Genomic DNA, 15,134 nt, shown 5'->3' on the forward strand with positions numbered 1-15,134 from the left:
TCAAAATTTCCAGAGTCCTGCACTACGGCGTCTCTCATAGCCTGAGTCGCTTAGGGACGTTAAACTCCAAAACCAAACCAAAGCCATCAATCATGGTTTTCACTCTGCGAACTCAAATGCTGCTCTTGATGCTGAAACCAGAAACACTAGAAAGCTGAGATCCCTGCATGTGCCTTCAACAAACGTGAAAGAATGAGCGAAAAAGGAAATGAGATACAGCAAGTGATCATTTAGAGAAACATTTGTTCGTACAACAAACAATGATGCTATATATGTATCTTCTTTCCTTTCCGATTTTAAATTGCATATAGTACATTCACGGCCGCTCAATGGAGGCGCACCATTCAGTGGCCGTAGTACGTTATAGACGAATGTTAATTGAAGAACAGATTGGAGCGCCGGTGTGCGTCCGATAAGGCATTCATTTTCAAGAATACTATACCTTGGGTCTATTTTAGGCGAATTTCTTAGCTAAATCGCTATGTTAGTTGGTCGATGCCTTGCCTCTCATCAATACGGTTGGTTGCATGAAGGATCGAGTGGATAAAAGTAAAGCATTTCGCGCGCAACATGCTTGTTGACGTCACCCAGTTCTCCATGCGGTCCTGAAATTCACAGTGTTGTGACAGAACGATGCTTTGTGCGTTATATAAATATGCATATATATATATAAATATGCATATATATATATAAATATGCATATATATATATATATATATATATATATATATATATATATATATATATATATATATATATATATATATATATATATATGAGCGAGTAACAGTTACAGTTACTGGTATGATAGTGGTAATTAATTACGGCAGCTGTAATAGATTTGGTGATACTGACAGGGGGAGTAAGTGATAGGTTCAGTTAGCGATAGCTGTGCCGGTGGTAATTAGTGATAGCGGTGACGGTAAAAATGCAGCCGATAGTCGGTTAGAAGTAGTTAGCGGCAATGGCGGTTACAGTAATGACGACAGTGGTGATGATAATAATTGGTGCTAGTGATAACGACAGCAGCGATGAGGATGTAGCGATTGATAGTGATGATGATGGCGATGACAATGTACTTAGTGACCGTTGTGATGATGACTATAGCGGTGATGACAATGTAGTTAGTGATAGTGATTATGATGACGAAAGCGGCGACGAATATGACGATCTAGTTAGTGACAGTGATGATGGTGATCATACAGATAATGATGATTATTATAGTTAGTGATTGTGACAATGATAGTTACTGCATAACATCATGAGGTGAGACGAAAGAGAAAGGATTTCGCATTTCCGCTCTTAAAACGTCTTAAGCGCAATATTGCGATTTTTCTCTCTTGACTTTGATTACCTAAATGCATTTGTCGGCTAGCTAGAATAACCTTCACGAGAATGACCTGATCGGCAATTTTTGGCCGCGTAAGGCTCTTCGCAGACGAGTGCGTGATGTACAGTACGATAGCTGTGCACATGTGACGACCATGTTACGACTAAATTATTTGCTTAATATTTTTCATAACAAAACCCAGTCGGTTAGCTCATACAAGGAACTAGTAATGTTTTTATCTTTTTTTTAAAGCCACTCCTTTTTGTTCAAGCCTATATCACCAGTTTAAGAAACTGAAAATCTTTGAGGAAGTTCGAAAGCTTAATTAGAGATTTCTAGATTACTTAACATATACTAGCGTATCCAGGATAGAACGGGGCGAAGAAGATGACTACAAGCAGTCAAAGAAAATGAACTAAGGCTGAATGGTCGGCAATCAAATGTTTCGACAAGAGAAGGAAAGACCAGATGAAGACAAGTCCTCTTGTCAAAACGTCGGATTGCGGTCTGAGCCTCTGGTTCAGCTCTTGTTCGGTTTTTCTTTGGGATACTAGCCTAGACGCATACCTAATAATCACCTGCCTTCCGCGCAAGGACAGTGGCGCCACCTTGTCCATTGTGCTTGCGCAGTAGGCGTCTGGCGATTCGATATATGTTACTCTAGCACGTTTACGTCTCTAATATGCGGAAATTATTCATTTTATAAGTAGAGACGTCAGCGCTAAAGGGTTCTGAAGACAAACGCGCTTAACTAAACACCTACGTTTGCTATAAGCGTCTAAAGCGCCTATATTAGCGTTAATGCGGAGTGCTTTTCTTAATTTTGCTTTTACTCGACTTCCTGGTCAGTCAGTTACGTTGAAATATAGCGAGCATTATTTTTGCGGTTTCTTTCTCTCTTTTTTTTTTTTTTTTTGCAAATTTGCGCACTTTCAATAATTTTCGCAGCTCATTATACTTGCTCGAACTGAAGTTCATTAAATTGTGGCGCTGAAAAAAGGGGTTATGCGATCTAAAATACCTCATGCTTGCGGCATAACGAGCTAAAAGAAACTGACTTTCCAGGCTAAAATATATCACGTTGCTTGCTAGGTGATGATTATAATAGTCTCGGGGAAGGGAGGTACAGTGGAGTAAAGGAAACTCCCTCCCCGCTGTTAGTGAGTGGGTCAACAGGGACAGAGTTTGAGAGGCGGCGTGTGGAGAGAGAAACAGCGGCCGCCAATTACAGACGAAGAAAGAGGAGAGTGGGTAGCTAGGGTATGGCATGTAAAACGGTGATTGAAAACTGAGTTTACATCGCCCGCTCACACAGTATGACGACCTTAACGTAATTGGTTGCTACGTAGAGGAGAAATGTTCCTGCTAACGTATACATGAAACATGAACTGCATTCATCGTTCCTTCTTCTTAATTCGAACACTAGCTGAGGGCTTTGAGGCGTGGGCAAGGAATTTCTTGCCAGGAGAACCGAAACTCGCGGATATGCTGAAAAGCGCATTTTCGTGAGCACCTTATTCCATGACTTGTAACTCATCAGCACATTTTATAGCGCTAAAGGGAGAAGAAAAGCGACACAAATTTCACCTGCAGAACACCCCTTAGCAACGCATAGGTCCCGAAATTAAGGAAGTTTCTAGGAGACGATGATTTCCGGCATCACGCTGGCGTTGCTCCTCTCACCCACAAGTTGGAACACGTGGGTATTCTAAAACTAAAATAGATAAATAAAGACGAGCGCAAAAGTTTGCTGAGCTAATTTACTGACGCCAGCGGGGAGCTCGGGTCCTAAACAATCAATGCAATTTCGACGCGTCCAAACCGTAGTTCCTAATTGGTCTTCCTTCCGCAGCTCAAAACGTACGGAGAGTATGGCGGTCCTGCACCGGTGAGGAGCTTTAAGCCAGTAGCCTGAAATGTGTATCCTGCTGAAGGTAACGCATTGATAACAAGTACACAAAAACAAAATAAAATAAAATATTACGATGAGAAACGCTGACGCGCCTTGTCCTCGAGCCCTGCACTTTCGCAGTGAAAACTTTTTGTTGCTTCACACTCGAACAGGAAAGCCGTGGTTAAAAAAAATAAAATCTGTTTTCATTTTTTTGAGTCTGAGAAAAGGATTCAACTCAGAAGATGTCGGCGGCAAATTGCAGCACTAACGAGCTGTTACCATGGCAACTTTACCTTGAGAAAAGAATTTCTTTCACTTGTTGTGATAAGCTTTTTTGATGCGAGTGTAATAATTAAGAAGAGTTTCCTGATTAACCTAAAAATTTCTTTCTTCTACGCGACACCTCCAGGCCATGTAGCGTGAAGCTGGCTCAGACCTTCAGAAGTCATAGATATAGGCGTCATGAACTGTTTGTTTCATATTTGCTGTATTAACCATCAACATGTTGTTTAGAAGTATAATTATGAACGCGATCCTTAAGAGCATGAAACTGACGCATCCTTCTTTTTTTTTTTTTTTTTTTTGTATGCATCCCTCAATTGCTGTTTATATTACAGAGCACAGTTTTCGGACTTTTGCTCTGCTACACACTCAGCACAACCATGCAATAGAAACCAGGCCTACCATTCCATGATTCATGGGGCACTTTTTAAGAAAAGACTATTGCATACGCTTTAACGATAAATATCACCAAAACCTAAAATATTTTAACTCTCAAACATACACCAATCGCGGGCGTTATAAACGGAATGTTTTTAATTACTCAGTAAAACTCAGGCAATGGCTATTTCAGATAACATTTGTAGCTCCATCCTTTTGCTGTGCAGAAATACGAAATAATTTGAGATATATTCAGCAAATTTATTGCTCTTATTTCAAGCCTCATTATTAATTTGTTGTAATCGACAGAGGAAGCTTTGAGTGGCTTCACTGAAAACGCTAACTTTTGCTTTGATTATGTTCAAAAGGAAGCTTTGTAGTCGGTGGCTTTTTTCACATTTCTTCATCCCTCAAATATAGTTTATTATTTTGACAATGGGATCTGTGTATCCTTATTTTTTTTTTTTTTTACTAAGAAATGATCAACCGCCTCAAACTGTCTTCTCATTTCCCCAACAAACCGCGATACAACGCAAGCGATTTCAATGCATGACTGGCTTCACTTCTACTTGCCCAGATTCAGAAGACAAGGCCGGTTTTTACCACTTTTTTTTTTCAGACGGTGTACAGACGACATCATTCTGAAGTAAAAAAAAAAAAAAAAAAAACTAGGAAAAATCATAATAAATTGGTAGGCAACATTCATAGAAACAAATAAAAGCGATGGTTGTTACCAACTGTCGCAAACAGGACAAAAACAAATTATATAAAATCCTATGAATATTTTTGTCTCCAAAGTAAGCACTGCGGCCGGGACGCAGGTGGGGAAAAGAATTCCAAGTGTCCAAACTAGCAGGGAGCAAAATACCTACCTCAACAACACAACCGACACAAATCTCGCAAAGAACACTGACATCACATTCAAATAACAGAACAATATATAGTCTAGCAGACGGAGATTTCGCCAACAGGATAAGGTATGAAGAGCCTCTTCTATGAGAGTGCTGCGGAATCTCTCTTTCTCACACACACACACACACACACACACACACACACACACACACACACACACACACACACACACACACACACACACACACACACACACACACACACACACACACACACACACACACACACACACACACACACACACACACACACACACACACACACACACACACACACACACACACACACACACACACACACTGCTCATCATATGGTCCTGATGGCCGGCCGGGTTGCCCCTTCGCTATGGTCAATAATGGCGGTCGTCTACGTTACTTTCCCTTTTACACTCCTAATGCCCTTCCCTTCCCTTGTCATCAAATTTCACTTCCATTTAATTGTGATTGCTGTACGAGAAAGGTCAGAGTAGACCTGGTGCTATATTCTGTAAGGAAACAGTATTGACGTAGCAGAGATAATGGAAAGCAGTACCTCGATATTGCAATACGAAGCACGTGGAAATGAGTAGACACCGTGGAGAAACTCGCCTCTTATGACGCTTGATTGCGTTCATTTTTCCATGACCGCTTTTAAATAAATATCTACTTCAGCTTATCCTTTATTTTACAACGTCGCATGCAAGTTATTTTGACAATAATATATGTTCCTTCGTAGCTACTCCCTGCAGAGCCTCGGAATATTTTTCTTATGTAGATGTACAGCGGAGAACCCCGATTTTTCATTCGTTGCAGGCTTGAGTAATCTGCGCAGAGCTCATGGATGGTTACTAAATACAAGATGAAAACATCATAATTGAAACAAAAAGCTCAATAACCTTCATTCGACAAAATGTTTTTAGAAACACATTATGCTAAATACTAAGGAGACTCCGTTGTTAGGCACGGAATAACTTGTCTTCCTAATTACGTCGAAGAACGTTATGTCAAGTTTAAAGTTTTAAATTGCATTCGCTAGCTCACCCGCAAAAAAGAAACACTTTGAGATTGGAAGTATTCTAAATTACTCCTGAAAATGTAGCTACCATTACTTGAATAGTTACTACGCTTAAGAAAAGCTACAGTTTTGTGTCTTAAATGCGCCTGAAAGTAGCTTAGAAAACCAGGAAAAGTTGCGCACGCACTAATTGTTTTTATTTAATTTATACATTGCAGAGGGAGCCTAGCACAATGTTATTTTGATACGCATATTTTCATCAACGTAATCTCTTTCTTAGGGCTTCAACCTGCGATCGGTAATTAAAATTTGTGTCTAGCTTCTACAGTACGAAACAGCTTATATTATCCAACCCTGTTCGCGTAAACACAAAGTCAGCAAAGAATCCGACGATATTCTCCTTATAAAATAGAAAAAGGCACACAAGTGCGCATGTGCCGTCGTACTTATCCTTCAGATAGAGCGATATATTTAGTCGCGACGAAAATGGCATAATCGGATTTTCTCCTCAAAGCGAGGCACTCTAGAAGTACATATATATGAGGAAGGAACAACAGAAAGTCGCCCTTCGAAGACAGCTTACCCAATGATGCTGAGTAAAAGGGGCAGATGTAGGGAGGAAAGTGGGAGGCCGGGTGCGACGAGGCAGCCCCACGGGAGGAATTGGGAGCTATACGACGACTGAGGCCTCGCGGTTCTGCGCACACAGATGCGGCCGAAGCGCTTACGTTTTCAATCACCGCATACGTGCCCGAATCCCATCAGAAAAATTGTGCGCTGACAGCTATACGATTTTGAGATTATACCGATCATCCGGCGGAAGAAAAGGGGACGTATTTGAAAATAAACAGAGCATGAACGGTCGTCGGTGGAGAGCTCGCAATGGCGCAGGTTACATCTTCTATGAAAAGGTATCGGAGCTATCATGAGTGAACTCCTTTCTTGCGACGTTATTAAGGCGAAAGCCTTGAATGGCTCATGCTGTCGTGGACAAAGTGTGTCCCGCTTTTGAGGCGTTCTGATTGGCCGAGGCGGGATGCGTCCCTGCCATCTGCAATGCCAAATTTGAACAGGGGCTGGGACAGGTAGGTCACCGCCGCTTCCGACGGGGGCTAGCCTGCCACAGAATTTTCATCTGTTATAGGCTGTCATTACACCCGCCACCATTTCGGTGGTGGACGACGGCTGTTGTTGCGGCGCGCGTCTTTCTCTCCCTCTTCCTTTTCTTTCTTCTCTATTCTTCATTCTGCACGAGGCAGTGGAGGTGGCTCAGCTACAGAACCAGTAGCAGGCCCGTGCATTTTTTTTTCCTTCTTCCTACAGCCACAACAACAACAACAAGGAACGCCACGCGACAGGAGCGATGGTGTACTGTCCGAACTCACACTTGCCGGAGAAAGTGTGATAGATACTGCGCCTTTCCTTTCCTGTAAACGAATTATAATTATATGTAGCACTGTAATGAACGCCGATAAAAGACAGACAATGAGAGGCAAATGATAGGAGAGGAAGGCTAGGCTTTCGCCATTCTCCTATTAAGAGATATCTAAGAGACCCTCTAATTTTTTAGAGACGAAATCCTTTAATGGTTCATCGTTGTCGTCAGCGAAAGTGTCACGCTTTTGCGGCGCTCTGATTGGCTGAGGTGGGTATGACGTCATAGAAATTTCGACCAATCACAGGGCACTATCGTTTGGCAGGCGCTGCCAACTCGGGCCTCTCCTTTAACATGAGAGGATGATATCAGAATCAGTCTGCCAAGACCCTTGCATTCACGGTATCCCTAGGCCACGCAGACACGCTCGTACGGCTTGGTTAAAGCGGGGCTTTAGATGCTGGCTGGTAGCTTACGCTATCGCGTCATACACCGACTCAGGCGTCCATTTGGCGCTTCCTCGAGCGCCGTACCCCACAACATATAGAAACAGGTGCAGTAAAACCAGGAATCAGCGAAGTTTCAAACAAAGGCTTTCGCCTTATCGCACTTTAGCGGTCCAAAGTGGCACACAATGTTTTGTTTCTGTAATGTTTGGCCAAATAAGAGAGCGAGAGAGAAAGAGAACACGTCAACGATACTATGGATGGAGAAGCATTTAAAAATGAAGTGACGCCTGACACAAGCTTATGTGAGCAATCGCTCTGAGCTCAGAGCTGTGTCGTAACTGAAGGTGGTAACGTTAACCTCCAGACACTAGCTATACACACACGCGGCTTCTATCATGGCAAACGAGACCTTGTCTATAACGGTCGCGCAGCCTGAAATTTTGCTGCTGTAGTGACAGGTATATGTCATAAGTGTGGGCTTCTATCTGCTTGTTTTCATTTTCATTGTGTACTTTGCGTTTCATAACTGTACACTGACAAGAGCTGTATTTATTATTTCAATGTTTCCTTACCTTGTGTTTAAATTCACATGACATGTGCTTTTTTTTTTTATATATGCCTGACTACTGTGGTGCTGCCAAAGTGGGGGCCCGTGGCTTTGTCAAGCTGTCAAACGGCAGCTTTTACCCCGGGCTCCCGCCATCATTGTACCAGGATGGCAAATAAATAATAAATTGAAAAATTGAATTGAACCGCTAGGCTTTCTTCGCTCCGTGTATAAAGTGCCGTTATACTGCCTACCATGAACATTGTGATACAGGAGAGAAAAGTTTAGCAGCCAAACCTCTTAAAGCGGCAAATGAATCCTTGTGTGCTACCTTTACCAAGAGCCGTCACGGTTCTCTCGGTCCTTGCACTCTCACGCTCACTGTCTTGATGCCGCCTGCTCAGTAGATGGCGGTTCAAGGCCTCTATGAAGGGAGTGAGCACAAACGACAGCATACTGTTAAGAATTAACTTTGTGTTGACAACTTTGCAGGGTCATTTAATGTCGAATCGCGGGCAGGATATGAAAAAATAAACGTATATCTCGTTTCATCGCATCCATATCTAAAGAAGCCATAGAGACACATTGGTCACTGGGACAGAATAAGGCAAATAAAATTGATTTTCTGTGGATGCATATTGAATGTCTCGACTTATTAATTGTACCTCGAATATATGCTGCACTTTGCCTCTGGAGACCATCTGCAGCGAAGTACGTACATCGCGAGACGTAGCGTTCGTATCACTGATTTGAAGTTGAAGTTGAAATTGAAAGTTTATTTTTGCATCAAAAAACAAGGTACAATAATATACAGCGAGAGGTCCCATGGTACAAGACCGCAGGTGGGACCTCCCATGGTAATAGATTTTGATAGGCAACATAAAGAATAATAATATTGTAAGAAAGGTTTTCGAGATCTATTCTTAGTGCGACTCTGCTCTACCACGTAGAGCTTCGACTAGGCGCGGGAATCCAGCGGTTTCCATTACACATCAGAATCGGGTGCAGCTTGCGGAACTCCAGAACGTCAGCGACTTAGCCAGACGTCGCAGTGCACGTTGCAGTAACGGTCTAATAGGAACGTGTGTTACCATATTGGTAACTTAATCTCAAATGATCCTATTGGTGCGCTCCGACATTTCTCAAATAAAGAAAACAGTCAAATTCGAAGGTGCTTTTAATTTGATGAGTTTAATATTTAGTGGCTCAAGTTCCTTTTGCACTTCACGCCTGATTGGAAAACATTCGACCTTATAGTGATGAAGCATTACAAATTTATCAAGTTCTTGTGTAGTTCGGCACTGCATTTTCTTAAGCGTGCATTTTCGATCAAATGATATAATGTTTTGCTAGTCTTTCATGTAGCTGTAGTGAGAGATCTTAGCATCTTGGGAACCTAAATTTGGCCCTAGGTAGCTTGAGCCTACTGGCGGCATGAAATTAGAAATGCCTGCGAACAGCCCTTGTCCCTGTTAATTTATTGCAAGTTTAACACGCTATCCGTTCAACGAAATATCAGGATCCCCGCCAGTCGCATGGAGAGGTTTGTCGATGCAATACGCAGACCACCTATTTCTTCATATTAATCAATGTTAAGTATAAACAATCTCTACACCGCCTAGGCTTCTCACTTCGATTGCATTGAATAGCAGAATAGCACATTCAAGCTTTATTGGACAAGACATACCGTTGTACGCCGAAGACACGTCTGACACGGCCACAGTGTGGCACGCTCATTGTTTCCGTTACTTCAGGAACATCCAGTCTCCGAAGAGTATAGCAAAGATTATAGCTGTAGCAGCAAAACTATTACTATTACTATTAGTAATAGTAACGTTAGTAGTACAAGCAACGTTAGTACGAATGAAAGTAGCCGCAGCAGTAACGAGTTTAGCACGAAGCAGTAGCAGCAAAAACTCGCAAAGTGGCAAAAGTAGCAGTTGTAGAACCGGTAACGGGAGCAATAGTGGTATTACTAAAAGACGTTTCAGTATAGTGACAATGATAAACAGTGATGATAATGGCAGAAACAGCAACACTGTCAGCAGGAAGGAGCACAGTAATATTTTACTGGTCGAGGTGCTGCCGGCACTCATTTTGCGGCTGAATGAGTATACGTAGGCCCACGCATTCGATCGCGTGTGACGTTGCGAAGAGAGACGAGCCCGACGTGATCGACGAGCGTGAATGTGGTGGAGCGTGTCGTCGAAGACGAGGAGGAGGAAGAAAGTACGTGAGGCTCGAAGCGGCAGCACAAGGTGCCAATCGTATCCCGACATCCCCTGGGAACAGCCGAAGAGAACCGAAAGCAGTTGGTGCCCTTGGACCGCATCTATACATTTATGAGCACAAACTCCCCTCCTCTGCTATAGGTACAGTAGAGGCAAACATATTTTCCAGCTCAGTATCGAGGCTATCGAAGGCGGGCGAGAACCCGCGATACGATCATGCGCAGCACAGGAAACGTTGTGTCAGAAATAGACGTATAGACAAGGCACAACCTTCGAGGCACAAGAAAATGAAATACGCATTATTTACAAGCCCGGAATTCTGAAGGCGTTTCACCGTAAATATGCTGCAGCCCTGTCAGAATCCACGTGCATTGCAATGTGCATTGCTCTATTACGCTATTTAAAGACGAAAAAACAGCACTAATTCTGCATCCTAAACGCCAGTGGAAATTAGGCTGTCATCCCATTTTGCCACCTTCTCAGCAGTTCGAAGCAAATATGGTCTCAGTAGTCTTCTGAGTTGCTTTTTTTTTTCTGTAAATCAGGTTGCTGTTCCTTGAAGCAAATGTTTCTCAAGAATCGCCAATTTCATACATAGTTTACAATTTTGATTCAAGTGAGCATTTTGCCAGGTATCGCTTCAATAAATAACCTTTTCCAATCAGTAAATTATTGCGGAAGGTCGAACAGAAACCACAGTTAGGCTTGACTTACGGCTGGTTTTCTTTTTACTGATTAATGGAAGCGTCCGGACTTGAGGAATATCTGGAATGAAGCTAGCTACACTCTTGCGCTCAGTTCTGACGAGGGATTATACAGTCACGGTTATTATTATTATTATTATTATTATTATTATTATTATTATTATTATTATTATTATTATTATTATTATTATTATTATTATTATTATTATTATTATTATTATTATTATTATTATTATTATTATTATTATTATTATTATTATTATTATTATTGAAACTTCCTTGTCGGCAGCACTGAAAATATAGAACACAGCAGTCTTCCATCTACCATCTAGGCAAAAGCTCCATTCGAACCCTCTCATTAGATCGTTGTTTTTCAAATCACACCGACCGTGCAGTGTGCATCCCCCCGTGTTCCGAGGTTAGGAGAAGAAAAGCAGAAACGTATATTAATTTCAGAATTTAGCCTAGAGCGACGCCACCATCATCAACGAGCGATGAATACGTCGGCAGGCGGTATCCGACGCGACCGTTCAATCCGCCATTGCTGGTCTTGTGGTTCTGAGCTGCGCAGGTCAGCATAGCAAGACGAGAAAGTCTGGTCGGGGATCGGTGGTTCGAGCACCGTTGTGTTCAAGAATTTCGATAGCAATTTCCCGCCAACCAATAGCGATTCATGGCTGTTGGATGGATGATGAGGGTTAGAGGTTTGGGGCTGTGCTTTGAGTAAGTATCTGAATTTCGCTTCGGGTTGCGACGCCTCCTTGTTGGGTGATTCATGTGGTGCGGATAGCGTTTTTTTTTTTTTTTTTTCAATAGTGTCTCTGTTTATGTAAACTTATGAGTGTGTATGTAAGAGGTTGTCAGTTGCGTTGTCTTCTGCAAGTGTGAGTCACCGGCCGGGTGTCCCGGCCTTTCTCCCTGGTGGCCGTCGGGTCATGTCCTGTGTGAGCTCGTCGGTGCGTTGTTTTCTACAAACACAACCACCGACAGGGGTCTAGATGATTCAAATGAGGTGGAGTATATCTGAAGAATTGTTGGATAAATTATCGTGACTGCATTGATAGTTGATCATACGCTTACGCCTGAGCTTACAAATGTGAGTCGGTCACGGTAACGCGGTTGTTGATGTTCTCACTCTTCCGGCTGTAGAGGCAGCGGCAATAGCTGCCCCTTCTGCCATCCGGATTGAGTGCATGTACACATACGCTGCGTGACGTGCCTGTCACCATTGCTGTTATAGTCGATGAGCACAAGGTGCTTGTCCTCTCCGAGTAACTTAGCGTCCACATAGAGGACGTAAAGATTCTTTTCCGAATTTTATCTCGAGCGCTCCGACTCGGCCTGGCCTCATTGCCGCATATTTTCCGCCGTTGCATATTCTTTGCTACTAGCGCCACCTGAGATTAGGCGCAGGTCAGCGGAAGTAGAAGTAGTAGCAGTGTAAGTGAGTAGTTTTAGCACCATTACAACTATCACTAAAGCTCCCACCCAGGATACAGCCTGAAGACTACGGTGATAGTTTTGCCAATAACGGTAATAGTGGCAATGTTGGCAAATGTCGGCGTAAAGATGGCGGTATTGGTAAGTACAACGGCAATGCACTTGTAGCTGTGCAGTAGAAGCAATAACAGCAGCTTTGCAACCGACATCTATTTGACATACAGCCTGTCGCTCTCTCGTATTGTGACCTCGGCTGCGACTATGAAGACCATGACGGTTTTCATGCCGTAAGCGACCATACGAGAAGTCAAGAAGCAATGTCACATACACAAGTCGAGTAAGGTGCAAACACAGGCACAAGAGCAACGGGAAAGTTTTCGTCAAGTATAGCGCTCTGAAACGCTGTCTCCCTAGTGGCTGTCGGATTTGAGGCAAAATGCGTCCATGGCTGCAATAACAAGCCACAACAGCGGCCAAGCGAGGTGGAAGGTGCCTTCTTTACTCGCCTCTCCTCCCATTTTCTTCCTTTCTCAAAGTGTCGTGAGTCGTAGGAATGCGTGTCACATTTTGCGACTTTCGCAAGTGCTTCGACGATGCCCCGAAAGCCATGAGCATTTCAAGGAAACCGGTTCGTCGTATCATATGCCAGACTCAGTATAACGAGGTTTGGCCGCCTGAATGTGGTGCATATAAACTCTTGAATAAACCTTGATGCTGCGTACATTGAGTTAGCGTGTGAACAGCATGTCGGCAGCTTTTATGAGGGGACTAAAAACCTGTCAGATTTTTTTTATGTAAAAAAATTTCCTTTCTTCTCTTCAGCGGCTATTCCTCTAAGGCCTTACATGGCATGTGTGTCAAATATTCAGCTTTTGATTTTGACAACAGTTGAAGTGTTTGCGGATTACACAATGTCGACTGTACATGCGTATAGCATTCTGGAAACGCTAGGAACGTCTTTAAGTGACCCAGGAATGCGCTCGTTCAATTTGAATATTGTTCTTTTCAACACTCGTCTGCTATCATTGGACGAAGTGCACACACAATGAAGATTTCGTGGCACCTGCGCTCGTGTATTTCACAAGGAAAGTATATAATCTCTTGCCTTACGAACGCTCACATCTACGGCATAAACCTGGAAATGAACCCGAAGACTTGCATTTATAATCAGAAAACGCAACAAGTTGTGGAAAAGAAAATTATTGGGGCTATGGAAATGGACTTATCATGAGAGGTTGCGGCCAATCACTGCACCAGGATGGCCAACTCCTGTTTTGGTGAGGGAGTGCGTTGCCAGAGGTGTTCGCCAGCATCAGGTCGCACCCCAAACCTAGTATCGCTCAAGAGGAAAGTATACTACAGTTGCATCTTACCTGTACTCACCTATGGGGCTGAAACGTGGAGGCTAACCAAAAGAGTTCTACTTAAGCTGAGGACAACCCAGAGGGCTATGGAACGAAAAATGGTAGGGGTAACATTAAGAGATAGGAAGCGTGCAGAGTGGGTAAGAGAAATAACTCAAGTTACCGACATTCTAGTGGAAATCAAGAAGAAGAAATGGACATGGGCAGGACATGTAGTGCAAAGAGAGGATAACCGATGGTCGCTGAGGGTAACAAACTGAATTCCAAGGGAAGGAAAGCGTAGCTGGGGGCGGCAGAAAGTTAGGTGGGTGGATGAGGTTAAGAAGTTCGCAGAGGTCAAGTGGATGCAGCTAGCACAGAACCGGGCTAAGTGGAGAAATATGGGAGAGGCCTTCACCCTGCAGTGGGTATAGTCAGGCTGATGATGATGATGATGATGGAAATTGGCTATGGAAATCATAGTCCAAGTTGAGAAGAGGAACTGTCCTATTATACGTAGAGCTACCATCCGGTGATTTCCTAAGGCGACAGGAGGATGCTTAATGTTCTTAACATAACTGCCCCAATACATGTCCCTAGGTTTTGACCAAATAGTAAAGACTTCTCGTAGGTCACTCAGCCAGTTTCGACCTTAGAGGATGACTAACGCAAAATACGCGCCGTATCGTTTGTTAGTCGGAGCTGTTTCATGGACCGAAGGTTGTCTAAACACAGCCAGTCTTAAGCGACTTACCCTTGTACTATATTTAGTTCTTCCCGGCTCAGGATGTATATCTATATGTCGGCTGCACACCCGCAGCAGCTCCTCAAAGGAGCTGCAAGGAGCTGCACGTTACGTGACTACCGCCTGTCATATGCTGCGGTAGTGGGTAGGCAGCCCACGCACTATTCATCCTCGTTATCCACCACAATCAGCACGTGTCAAGTAAGAGCAGCTGCAGTCAGCAGACAATATGAACAAAAGAAGGTATGAGAAACTCACGATATCGTCCAAGTGTTGTGAAAGAGACAGCCATTGAGCCGTGGTGCATTTTCCGCAGTCGCACGAAAGAACAAAGCAGGCTGAGCAGGTTAACCTTTGCAAGAGAGGGTAAAGCGATATTAAAGTCTAAAGGAAAGCTCTGGGAGTTTTACCAAATAGTTACCTTTCACGCATATAAGCATCATCATCATCATCAGCCTCATTATACCCAATGCAGGGCAAAGGCCTCTCCCATATTTCTCCACTTAACCCG

This window comes from Amblyomma maculatum, chromosome 8 (assembly GCF_055883805.1).
Source record: "Amblyomma maculatum isolate TAMU_Amacu chromosome 8, ASM5588380v1, whole genome shotgun sequence".
Lineage (NCBI taxonomy): Eukaryota > Metazoa > Arthropoda > Arachnida > Ixodida > Ixodidae > Amblyomma > Amblyomma maculatum.